This window comes from Panthera uncia (genome assembly GCF_023721935.1).
Source record: "Panthera uncia isolate 11264 chromosome A1 unlocalized genomic scaffold, Puncia_PCG_1.0 HiC_scaffold_16, whole genome shotgun sequence".
Taxonomy (NCBI): domain Eukaryota; kingdom Metazoa; phylum Chordata; class Mammalia; order Carnivora; family Felidae; genus Panthera; species Panthera uncia.
Genome location: NW_026057576.1, coordinates 8,644,564 through 8,658,012, shown reverse-complemented (window position 1 = coordinate 8,658,012; position 13,449 = coordinate 8,644,564). Strand labels below are relative to the sequence as shown.

At 46.9% G+C, this 13,449-nt stretch overlaps 1 pseudogene; it reads right to left on the bottom strand.

The window, feature by feature from the left end:
- Positions 1–8,451: 8,451 nt before the first annotated feature.
- Positions 8,452–9,398, bottom strand: LOC125934085 (60S ribosomal protein L6-like; annotated as a pseudogene).
- Between the last annotated feature and the right edge of the window lie 4,051 nt (positions 9,399–13,449).

Genomic DNA, 13,449 nt, shown 5'->3' with positions numbered 1-13,449 from the left:
TCCGAGGCCACCAGCGAGAATTTATTCCATGCCCGTCTCCTGGCTTCTGGCTTCTGCTGGCAAGATTTGACATTCCAGAAGCATCGTCCCGGTCCGTGTCTTGGTGGCCACGTGGTAGGCTCCCTGTCGGCATGTCTGTGTCCAAATCTGCCCTTTTTATGAGGACGCCGGTCATCCTGAATCACTCTGGGATGGCCTCGCCGTAACCAATGGCACCTGTAATGACCCTATTTCCAATATGGTGACCTTCTGAGGCGCTGGGAGTTAGGTCTTGAACGTGTAAGTTTGTGGGGGATACAATTCAACTCCTAACACCTGCTGTGTGGCACACCTTTGCTAGAAGCTGAGGGAGAGAAAGAGGTGGTGACACACAGCCTGTGCTTGGCTTACCCACAAGCCAGCCTGGAACACGGCCAGCAGGGCATTCTGCAGCCCGGGATAATGTTGATGAGCGGGACAGTGGAGATACGAGCCAAGTTCCATGGGAGCAGGAAGGAGGGCACCTTACAGAAATGGCATTTGAGGACCGGGTTGAGACGTACAATCTTTAAGTTGCTCTTTAGTGTGATGCTGAGGGGGGCTGTAGTATCTGAGACTTGGTTTACCAGGACACAAGTTCAAAGTCCTCCCTGGTGTATGTCTGGTCTCTCTCTGGTGCAGAACTGCATGGCCGTCGTTAAAGCCAATATGCTGTGGAATATACACAGGCCGGTCTGGAGTATGAAGTGGAAATACTTGAAGTTTCAAATAATCAGTCACGGTGAGCCTATAATTGTAATTTAAATTGTTTGGGAAATGCATTGAAGTAAGTGCGTAACCAATGTTCATGTGTTCATGAAGAATTGTACTCCTCATGTGGTTTATTAAAATGGTTTAGTATTTGGGGCACCTGGGTGGCTCAGTCGGTTAAGCGTCCGACCTTTTTTCTTTTTTTTTTTTTGGGGGGGGGCAGGAGGCACATGCAAACAGGGGAGGAGCAGAGAGAGAGGGAGACAGGGAACCTCAAGCATGGGTGCAAAGCCCCGATGCAAGGCTTGATCCCACGACGGTGAAATCATGACCTGAGCGGAGATCAAGAGTCAGACGCTTAGCCAACTGAGCCACCCAGATGCCCCGAGCGTCTGACTCTTGATCTCAGCTCACGTCCTGATCCCAGGGTCGTGAGTTCCAACTGCACGTTGGGCTCCACGCTGGGTATGAAACCTCCTTAAAAAAATAAAAATCAAAATCGCGTTGCATTTGATAGAAGCAGGCTTAATTCCCATACAACAAATGAAATAAAACGAACACCCTGTGTTATGGGCCGAATTGTGTCACCCGCCAAAGTCATGTGTTGAAGTCCTCAGCCCCGGTACCTCAGGACGTTGACTGGACGCAGGTAGGATCTTCAAAGACGTGATCCAAGCTACTGTGGAACCTTTAGGGCAGGCCCTGGTCCAATATGGCTGGTGTTCTCAGCAAAGGATATGAGTCCATAGAGGGAGAGCCCCCCCAGGGGATGAGTGCCCATCTGGAGAAAAGGCCACGGGGGACACAGGGAGGAAGGGCCACCTGCGAGCCGGGGAGAGGCCTCCGGAGAAAGCAAGCCTGCCGACACCTTGGTCTCCGACTCCCAGCCTCCAGAACCGTGCGAAGCCAGATCTCTGTTGTTTCGGCCCCTCCATCTGTGCTATTTCGTTAAGGCCGCACTAGCAAACTAATACACGCTGCGACTCATTCAGAAGCCTCGGGGTTCTCGGTTATTTGTTGGCCTGTTTGCACCTGGTTTTGCTCTGCTCCTTAATGTCTACCTTCAAAATAAGACCCGGACACGTCCCCTTTGCGCCCCGTTGCGATCTCCTCTTCCCGCGGGGTCCTTGTTACAGTCTGGAGTACGTGGATGCATGCCTCTAGAGGATTCTTTTTCTAGAAATATTATACGTATCATTCGGCAATTTTGCTTTTACTTAATCAGACGGCGCCGAGGTCTTCTGTACTTTATGAGCATTTCCCTTATTGATATGCTTTTAAATTGTTTCCGGGGTTTGCTGAGAAAGACTTTATGTCACAAAATAGCTCTTTGGGTCGAGCTGGTAGCTTACATACAGTTTCTTTAAACTTGTCAGGGAACAGGAGCGGTGATAGCAGCCTGAATAAACTGTCGTGCCTTTGGAAAAAGCAAAAAGAACGAAAGCCCTCAGTTTAAGAAGTCAGCAGAGCCATATTCCTTAAATGTCACGGTTTCGACGATAAAAGACAAAAACCCAAAACTCCAATACAGCAGTGCTACTTTTCTTCCATGTGTACAACTTAAACCCAAACCTAAATCGATCTCTGATTTATTGGCACTTAATTCCCTAAAATGTTGACTGAGTGTTGCCAGGAAGGCCTGGTGGGACTCCACTTAAGTCTTTAGCTACAAACCCGGAAACGCACAAGGCCTGACAATCATTTGCATTTTACTGCAACTTGGTATGGAGCTGAATTGCTTTGCTAAAATCAACTCCTAGATTAAGAAAGGCTGATATCATTTATTGCAGGCATTGAGTGACATACAAGAGGCGACAGCCTCTCTGATTTGCCATTACCTTGGAGAGATTTAACTGTGTTTTACGATACTTTTCGGCGCATACTATTGTTTTATTCTATTTCCAAAGGATTTTTACTTCAACGAGCCATGAATGTTTTGTCAATTATTCCTGGTACGTTTTAGCCATTCAATTTAGCAGCGACTAACTTCTATTGGAAGTCTACAACAAAAGCGAACACAATAACCTGAAAGAATGCGTGCTGATTGAAACAAACCTGTGAGTTGTATTGAAAAATCAATTTGAGGCAAAGAGCATACAGCATGTCCCAATGCAAGTTGATAGTAAGTTCCTGCTAGGTTAGAACCCACAACTTTAATGAAATACAGTGATCATTTCAATTTAATTATTTTAAATATTCACAGTACCCACTAAAGTGTGACCTCTGTGGTGCCGAACACTGAAAACAGTAAGCTTTCATTTTCAGTTGTCATCAACACTGCCACACCAGAGGTGTCTCGAACACCCTGCCACGTTCGCGGCAGATCACGAATCCACCAGAAAGCCCCAGTCAAGGACGGTTGAGTTAGGTATCTGAAAACCGTACCCCATAGTAGCAATAATTGTGGTAGTATTAGCAGGAAGAGCAGGAGTACTTGTTTTCCAACTTAATTTTTTTTTTTAAGTTTATTTATTTTTTTGAGACAGACAGCGACAGAGCATGAGCGGGGGGAGGGTCAGAGAGAAAGGGAGACACAGAATCCAAAGTGGGCTCCAGGCTCCGAGCTGTCGGCACAGAGCCCGACACGGGGCTCGAACTCACGGACCGTGAGATCATGACCTAAGCCGAAGTCGGACGCTCAACCGACTGAGCCACCCAGGCACCCTACTTGTTATCCAACTTAATAACTGGACCACCTGCAGTTAAAATTTTACAGGAATTTGAACTTGAGGAAAGCTTCCCCAGATGTTCCTATAGACAAGGTTCTCCTCATTCTCCTAGTGGGTTAACCAGCCTTGGAAGCAAGAGTGAAAAAAAGAAGACCATTCTCCATTTTATTTGTGCTTTGTTGTTGTTGTTGTTTTGGGGGGGGGCGGCTTTTAAAATACAGTTTATTTATTTTTGAGAGAGAGAGCGCGAGAGAACGCATGCGTACGAGCCAAGGAGCAGAGAGAGAAGGAGAGAGAGAATCACCGACTGTGAGACCGTGATGTAAGCTGAAACCAAGAGTCGGACGCCTAACCGACTGAGCCAGCCCAGTGCCCCAAGTCTCCCTTCTATATGGGGCTCGCAACGCCCTGCAGAAGGTAGGGTACCTCTGCACAGTGGCCAGTTCGGTTGTTTCACCCTCTGCAGCTGGGGACTTGGCTCAGAAATTCCATCGCCGTGTTCTGGCACAACACAAAACCACTTCAACCCTTCTTCCTTTTCTCTTAGAAAGGCTGGGGCTGTGTTCTTGCAAAAACACAATTTCGGGTGGTTCCTGCCATGAGCTAGGGAGGCAGAGCCGAAAAGGCTTCGGTGTCAGAGTGGTGTGGGCTCAGCTCTTGGTTCCCACACTCAGTGGCTTTGGGATCTTGGGGACGCTACTTAACCTCTTGAAGGCCTAGTGTCCTCAGCTGAAACATGGTACCAGTGCCACCCGCACCATAGGGTGACGTAGTGATTGAGAGAGACACTTGCCATATGCCGTGCGAACGTCTGTCCTCTTCCTCTGGGCGAAAAGCCACATGGCCTCAGTTTGGCTCAGGTACACCAGCCCGGTCAAGATCGCAGCAAGTAAGCTAGGAACACTGTGGTCAACAAACCCGATAAAGGTCAAACTTTCCAATCGGCGCGAAGCATCACGTAACAGACAGAGTGCCCGAGGGCTGGCCTGTCTCCCCCTCTGGCCACTGCTGGTTTCTGGAGCCAGGCGACAATAGTGATCGCAGAACTGAAACAAAACAACAACGTGGGCATGTTGTCCATATCACTTTGGATTTACAATAAAGTATTGGCACTGACACTAATATTTTTATGACTGCAAAATTTATTAAATAAAAAAAAAACAGTGAAACAGAAATTTTATATCTTACACATCAGAGGAAATATGCTTGTAAGCATATTACAAATAGCAAGAAAAGCACTTATAATCGTTATGTTTTGGTTGTTCAGACATTCAATTATTAGGAAACCTCACTAAAAATTGAAGTGTTTGGAAACTGAGCAAAAACGACATAAAATGAAGAACACTCAATCCTCAGTAATGGATCTTTTTTTTCCCCAGGGTTCGGTCCTAAGAAACAAAATGGCCCGATGATATCATTGGTGAATGGTGGACATATTTGTGTGGAAAATTTTGCTGCCACTGGAAAAATTTATTTTCATCTTACACCAGTTTAGAAGTTGTCGGGAGATAGTAATAAACCAGATTCCATCTTCAAATAATCTTTTCCCCTGTTTGATGACTCCCAGAGTTCTTTCAAAGTAACTTTTTGGGGGCTTTGGGTGGAGAATGGTGGTCAGAAACTGGAAGTTTTCACTGATAGCGACTTGTAGTTTTATTCCTCGAAAGAGCACTTCAGTCTTATCTTTATCCTTGTTGCTTTGTCGCCAATAGAGAGTCAATTCAGTTTCCGTGTTACTCTCAAAGATACTCCATTTATATCCTGCTTGCGAGAAAATGTTTTCACTGGGGTAAGAGTCTTCCCATAGAAATTGTCCTGCTCCAATGTCTTCTAAAGGAATGTAGCTTTGTTCTATTTGAAAATTAATGCAGCATGGAATTCTCTGAGTACCTCTTAAGAAAATGCAGGATGTCAATCGCAGATTATTTAAGCATTTCCCAAAAAGGTTTTACCAACAAAAGTATCTATAGGTCAGTAATCAAGACTAGAGCCCTTACTGACAGAGTATTAGTTATTGATGCTATCCTTATGCATTCATGCAAAAACCATTCTTTGAGCACGGGTTATCTGCAGAGTGTTTCGCTAGGCATGAAGGATAAGTGACAGATGTTTATTATCCCTGTCCTTAGGATGCTTATGGTCTAATGGGAGCTGCGATAAACAAATGAATAAACGATTGCAAAGGGTGATTTGTGCATGAAGGAAAATAAGGGCTACGGCAGAGAATAGGGTGGCCAGCGAAGGTCTTCCTGAGGAGGCGACATTTTGACTGAGTCACAACTCAAAGACAACACCGGGCAATAGAGGAAAGTGATCTAGGCAGAGGGAAAAGTGGGTACCAAGGCCCTGGGGCAGAAAAGAGTTTTGTGTATTCCAAGAACTTAGGGATGGCCTTTGTGCCTGGGACAAAGTGAGAGACAGGAGACAAACACGGATGAGGTCATAAAGTCAAGAGGGGCTAGAAGAGGCAGTACCTGGGGGACTGGGAGAAGACATTGGCCTTTATCTATCAGGCAACGAAACATCATTGAAAGATTTTAAGTAGCGAAGCAGCGTAAATAATTTGCCTTTCAAAGAATACTCTGTGGAAAATTTCTGTTGTGAGAAGAAGAGAGAAAGCAAGAGAGACAGTAGTGGGACCAGTTAGGAGACCGCTTGGTCAACCACAAGAAACATGACGGTAGCTTTGACCCAGATGGTTGTGGTGGAGGCCACAGGGAGACAGGCTCATCCCAGATGTATCTGAAGGAAAGCAAATAGAACTTGCTATTGGGTTAGGTAGAGGAGAACAGAAATGCAAGGGGCCAAGGATGGTCCCCAGTAACCCGGGGACATTGCTAATCAGGTGCGTGACGACGGAGGAGTAGGAGAGGGCCAGAAGAGACTGACAGACGGGCTGGTGCAATAGGACAAACAAGGACAGTGGGGTGTCTTCCATGACGAGGCAACGGAGCTTCAAGATGGAAAAGGTGGTCGAGTGTGTCTGACAAAGCGACGTAAAGACCCAAGAGCCTATTAGACTGGCCAACATGGAGGTTGTCGGTAACCTGGCCACACGGTTTCAGAGCAAAGGTGGGTATGGGGAGAGGCTGGTGAGGAAGCACGTAGAGCGTGTGTAAGCGGCTCTTTTGAAAGCTTGTCCTTTTTGCCAGGCAGGGGAGCCCAGGACGGAGCTCGGGACCACTGGGCAAGAGGACAGTCATTTCTCTCAGTAAACCACCCTCAACCCTTTAGCCCAGACACCTTTCCCAGAGAGTAAGAGACTCCTTCTCCACCTCTCTACCTTCATCCCCATAATCCTCATAATTACCCTGGCGAGGGCAGGCGTGACAAAGAACCACTCGCTTTTGACCTCTTAGGTGGACGTCTGCCCAGTTTTTGGCTCCGGGACCCTTCTCCCCTCCTGCCAATGAGCCCCAGGCCTCCCTCCACACCATTCTCACGTCGGCCAGCTCAAGGTGAGCTTCTGACTCACACACGCTTTCCTCTTAAATTTTCTCGGCTTTCTCACTTAGCCAACGATGAGGTAGGACATGAAAAAGTCTAAGAAATGTCGGAGGGCAGGAGATTAAGGAGGACTTGTAAGGACGCAGTTGTTCTCACGTTTTTGTTTTTCAAATTGCATTTTGTTAAACTAACCACGTTAGGGGAAATTGCCAATGGAGGAATATTGATCTTTCAAAGCGACGCACGCTTTAGGAGATGACATGGCTTTTACTGAAATTGCAGAATGGCTTTATTCTGTACGTGCCCTCTGTGATGGCCTACGGGGAAGGATGTGTGATATGTGTAAGAAAAGGAGTAGAAGGAATTTCATTAAGGGTAGGATGCTAGAAAGTGAAGGTTCCAGCGCTTACGTAATTGACGAAGGGTAGAAGTTGCATTTCAGGGAATAAAGGAAATCAGGTGCCACAAATTTAACTGATTCTCATCACCAGCCAGTTAAACTCTCTTTTGCAGATCAGACATCTTTCCTCTGTTTGCAGCAAAGCTTCAAAGCTGCGGGCTGGGCATCAGGCCATCAGAGTCACTCAAACCACAATGATGACATTTCCTGGAGTCCAGCATCCAGCCCTCATCCCTCTCTCCCCTCATCGTCCTCTGTCCTGTCACCAAAACAGAAAAAGATGGGAAAGGAGAATATTGTTTCCTTCCTGCCTCAAAGCTCCCTGGGCCTCCTAAGAATACAATATAACCCCCAACTTTCCCCAAATCTCCACATCCTAACTAACATTTCCAGGAAGTTATAAGCCATGGGAGTCCGGGCAGACCCAGAAGAACATGTGTCTTTTTCTCTAAAAGCCCTTGTGGAAAGTCCCCACTATTCTGTGGGGGAGAAACAGTGTCTGCTTTGTTCATTCTGTCTCTAACGCCTAGTACAGTGCCCGGTCCAGGATCAACAATAGTGTTTCTTTAATGAATAAACAGGCGAATGAGTGAAGCTTTCCAAGTGGATATATTCAAATGCTAAACACTTGGGCTCTACGTCTATGTGCTTCCATTTACCCCTAAAGAAGTTTCTCCTATTTGTTTTTGTATCTTTATTCCCTGGGAACAAGAAAATCAAAACAGTGAAATGACTTTTTGCTGGGTCACAAAGCATGAAAGTAAAAGCATTAGAGCCTGGCAAGTCCGTGAGGCTGATGACAGCTTTGATGTGTTGACTTCTCTTCCAGGGTCCCGTTCACGATCTCCGTGTCCCTCCTCACCTCTCCATTTCTCTTGATCCCCCTCCCACTCTCCCTGATTTCCCGGGCTCAGCTGTGAATTCAGCTGCCTACCATAGAGTTCATGAAGACTGGACTCACCTAGGGTTATCTGAATTTTGGTAGAAGATTCTTGAACTCAAAGGAATAACATTGAGCGTTAAAATTTCCAAGGGGTGGAGGCAGGTGGTTTAGAGGGACTTAATTTTCCCATCTCAAATTATTCCAAATAGGCAGTTATATATTCTGGCCACTCGTAAGGCCAGGTCTGCTCATTGTTCACTCTGCTGGACCAAACTGGATTAGGACCCAGACTAGGGTTGCAAGATCATCTTTATTTATTTATTTATTTTTTATTTATTTATTTTTTTTGAGATGGATCTGTTATTTAATTAGGTTCTTTGTAAGAAATTTAGAACACCAATTTGTGAGGGTAAACTCCATTCGTGAGAGCAAACACAGCGGAGGTAGCCCTGAAGCTGAGGAATGGCTTTGATTTTTGGCAGAATTTGCGAGTCCACAGCTTTCTGATCAACCTTGCGCTGCTCTGTAATCTCGTATTTCTCTTTCTCCGTGTCGAAGATCTCACCTTCCTGGTGTCTGGGCTTACGCAGCTGCTTCTTCTTGAAGTAAGCATCAGTGAGGTGTTTGGGGATTTTCACATTGCTGATATCAATTTTGGTGGAGGTGGCAATGACAAATTTCTGGTGTGTTCTACGCAGAGGAACTCGATTAAGGGACAGAGGTCCAGTCACAAGTAGCAAGCCACTGCTCAGTTGCTTCAGGAAAACCACTCTCTTGCCTCTGTGGCGCCCAGTGAGGATGATCAAAATGGTCCCAGGAGTGATGCTAGCTCGCAGTTTCCTCACATGCTGACTAAAAGGTTTTTTGCCGTGGCTCAACAACTTCCGAGGCACATCTTCAGTAGGATAATACCTAGGCATTTTGCGAAGTTTAACCACTCGGGTACCACCATTCTTGTCACCACCAACTGGTTTTGTGACAGTAGCAAGAACCTTCTCCTTCTTTTTCTTTTCAATCCTGGATTTAGCTGCTGAATACTTCCTCTTGTACATGGCCTTTCTCGAATACATAGCCGATCGGGAATACCTGCCAATTCCTCTGACTAGGACAGGGTTTCGGCTGCAGTGGGGCTTCCCCTTCTTTGGCGTTTTAGCCTTGGGGTTACCCTTCTTAACCTTGCCACCAGCATCAGCCTTCTTGGCTTCAGGTTTCTTCTCCTTAGCATCCGGCTTCTCAGCTTTTTCGCCCGCCATCTTGCAAGATGGGAAAGAGAACTTGCAAGATCATCTTTAAAGAGTAACTACAATCCCTGTTGTCCATCCATTCATCCATCTACTTCATTCATTCGTTTGTTCACTGGAGACCAATGGTGAGAAAGGCAAGGACGTGTCAGTTTTCTAGCAACTTACAGACTCAGGGAGAGAGATAGTGATCTCATAATCCTGCAACTGAAAGAAACACCTTGGATAAAAGGAGTCAAGCTCAGGGAGTTTACAGAGGAGCCACAGAGGCTGGGCGGGTCTAGAGGTGCTTCCCAGAGGAAGGAGGAGTGGGAGCCAAGGGTGGATAGACAGAAGACCCAATGGGAGAGGGAGCTCCCTGAAGGTATAGAAAGCAGGCTGGAGTGGCTGGTGTTCAAACCTCCAGGTGGACAATCGGCTGGGGAGGAAGGCAAAAGCCAGAGCATTTAGTCTCTTTGGGACCAGATTTAAGGTCGTATTCTTTATCTTAAGGTCGATAGGGAGCTCTTGAATAGTTTTAAGTGGGAGAGGAGCCTGGGAGGAGCCTGGGCATTATCCTGCCTTGAGCTACTCGCAAATATATTCGTGTATTGCTGTACTTTTCTTCTTGTGCATGTCTAACTCAGCACATCTCTTCCTGGGGAAAATTAAGACTGGTGCTTTCCTGGGTAGCAGAAACAAAGACAGGGTCAAGGTTCAACCATTGGCTTTCACTCCAGAGATAACAGTTGTAAAAGCCCAAGCTTTGTTTTGTAAGAGCAGAGCTCTCAGTGAATCAAAAGGCAATGGCCAGAAGAGATCAAGGGGATAAAGTTCCCCTAAAATGAGTAGATAATAAACTGGCCCCTGTGTGGGGAGGAGGGAAGTGATGAGAAGAAGCAGGAGGGCTGAGGCCAGAGAGACTTCTTGGCTGGTGGAAACCACGTAGAGGGAAGCGTCCTCGGCGTGGAGACACTGCCCCACCTCTGCCCCAGCAGGCATCAGAGAGCCAGCTGGGAACCTCGCAGTCCCTGCAGACTGCACCTGTTGGGGAACGTGCTGAAGTGTGTGTGTGAAGGTGGCCCGGGCTGAGGAGCTGGTCTTTCTCACTGCACTTCGCCCATCATTTACTCAGCAGGAGTGAGAATCACCTCTCAACACACACAAACTATCCCCCCACCCTCCCTCCTCAAAGGCTCAGGACCCGCTTTCTCCCCTGAGAGCTAACAATGAAATAGTTAACCTGGATAGAGTCAAAGGCGGTACAGTGACGCTGTGGATGGGCAGGCCCCCTCGTTATCTGTGCCGAGGTGAGAATAATAGAGTCACTCGGGTCAAGATCGCGGTGAAACCCAGCCCAGTTGTAAAATGAGGTTGGCCATTTTCAAAGGTTAATCTGGCTGCGGGGTGGAGAGCTGAATGCCAAGGGGCCAGAGCTGAGGTCGTGTGACCAGACAGGAGGTTATGTCAGCGGTCTGGGCAAAAAGTCGCCATGGCTTGGGTTAACATGGTGGCCCTGGGGATGGAGAGGAGTGACTGGATTCGAGAGATGTAACTGAGGTAAACAGACAGGACTTGAAGGAGCAGGTAAGGCAGTGTAAGAGAGCTTCGTTAATTGGGTTTCTATAATAGATCCAAATAGCTTCGATGGTTTCCACCACAATGTTGAAAGCAAACAACCCCAAGTTCTCAGTGGCTTACGGTAATCTTTTTGTCTTGTTAAATAGGTCTGCAGATTGGTTGGACATTTCTGTGTCAGGTCATAGTCGGTCCATGTGTCTCTTACTCTAGGACCTATGGTTACACGGGGGTGAGCTCTTCCAAGGCGGGTGGCAGGAGGCCAAGGGCCCAAGCCAAAACACACAAGTATGTTGCAATCCTCTAGCTGGACAGGGCCTAGGAAACGTCTACTCATATACCATCGTTTGAAGGATACTAGGAGACAAAGCCCAGAGACAGCGGGGCAGCGAACTAAACTGCCCCAGAGAAGCCATGGCAAGACTGAATTGTAAACAAATAATGCTCTCTGTCTTAAGAATCAAGGGTGGCCCCTAGGTTTCTGGCTTGCCCAGCTGGATACATTGGGGCGCCCTTCCCTGAGAAAGGAAACCTAAGAAATGAATCAGGCTTGGGAGACCCCCTGGGCTCAGTCTTGGATATTTGGTTTGGGATGTCTTTGGATAGCAAAGTGGCAGGAGCTACGGAGAAGCGTGGCCTGGAGGTATGTACTTGGGAGATTATGGCAAAGACTGCCGGTTGTACCCAAGTATCCATCCACTTACCCCTTCTTCTTCAGTCGAACCTTGAGTTTTTCTTTTCTTTTCCAACCTCTCTTGAATGGAGTAGTTGCCTGACTACATTTTAACCAATGAAATACAGGAAGTGTCAATTTTGACTTCTAAAAACTATCCTAAAAGGAAAGAGTATGTCCTTCCGCCTGTTTTATCGGTCCCTGCTGGCAGAAATGTGGTTGCGATGGTTTAAGCCCAAGGGGTCAACCGGGGCCGTGAGGTAAAAGTCCGATGTTGAGAACAGCAGAGCAACGGCAGAGAAAGACTAGTTCCCTGAAAAGAAAAATCACTTTTATAGTATTTAAGTTACTGCCACTTGTAGTCAAACCCAGTCCTAACTGTCACAAGTCATGGGAGCGAGGAAGTGCGAGACACCGCTCAATTTAACACCAGGTTTTCTTTTTTTTTTTTTTTTAATTTTTTTTTTCTAACGTTTATTTATTTCTGAGACAGAGAGAGACAGAGCATGAACGGGGGAGGGGCAGAGAGAGAGGGAGACACAGAATCGGAAGCAGGCTCCAGGCTCTGAGCCGTCAGCCCAGAGCCCGACGCGGGGCTCGAACTCACGGACCACGAGATCGTGACCTGAGTCGAACTCGGACACTTAACCGACTGAGCCACCCAGGCGCCCCAACACCAGGTTTTCAAGAAGAGAATGTGGAACGAGAGGTGAGGAGGGCCCAGGACTGAGCTTCCGGGAGCTCTAAGTGCCAAGTAGAGGAGGGGACCACCCACAGACAGAGACAGACGCAGCTGAGGGGTAGAAGGAAAGTGAAACTTGGTTGTTCTGGACAGGAAAGAAGGAGAGCATGTCAAGGAAGAGGAAGTGGCCAAAAGTGGGAGACCATCCAACAAGTGAACAGCAGAGGAGATGAACTAAGTTCAGAAGATGACAAAGACGTGGGGGAACGCGGCCTTTGATTCGCAAGAGTATCCTCTGAAAGACTTAGGAACAAAATAAGGCTGTATTGGGGCTATTAAAACATGATTCCTAAAAAAAAAAAAAAAAAAAAAAAATACCCATAATTCCAAATATTTCTAAACCACCAATGGCCCAGAGTACCGTCCAGGATGCTTTAAGAGGAAAACGACTCCGTTCTAGACTTCTATTAGGAGGTAAGCAGAAGTGATGGAGAAGACAGATGAGCCTCAACATGACTTTCTGTCCTTACACGTCAGGTTTTCCTCTCCACTCCTCTCCTTTGCCCCCACCTCTGCCTTCTGCACAGCTTCCAGCAAAAGCCTCCACCTCTCTGGCCTGTCCTTTGTCCTGTCCCCACACTGCTTCTCATTGTTTTCTTAGGAAAGACATGATAACTTCACTCTCTTGCCCCAAATCCTTTCAGGACTTTCCACTGACTACGTTTTCAAGTTTCAGTTCCTTAGTCAGGCATATTAGTCTTTCAAGATACAACCCTGACTTTTCTCTCTCATCTATCCATATATTCTGCCTCGACCATATCAAAGGACAAGCTCCAGTCAAAATCTAACTGTAGTCACATGGGAAACCCCAAGGAGTACCACTCGTCTGTGACCAGTCAGAACGAGAAAACATTAAATATTGCTGTTTTAAGACACTAAGTTTGGGGCGGGGGTGTGCTACACAGCAACAGATAAGCAGAACAGAAGTGGGTACCGGAGAGGGGGGGGTCCGGCATTAAAAACGTAAACCATACGGCATTGGCTTTGGAACAGGCCGTGGCCTACAGAGTCTCCGGAAGATGGTTATTGGGGCCTATAAGAACAGTGAGAAAATTGGCAGCGAGGGAAATCATTATTGGAAGCAGGAGTAAAGTGACTAGCAAGGCCG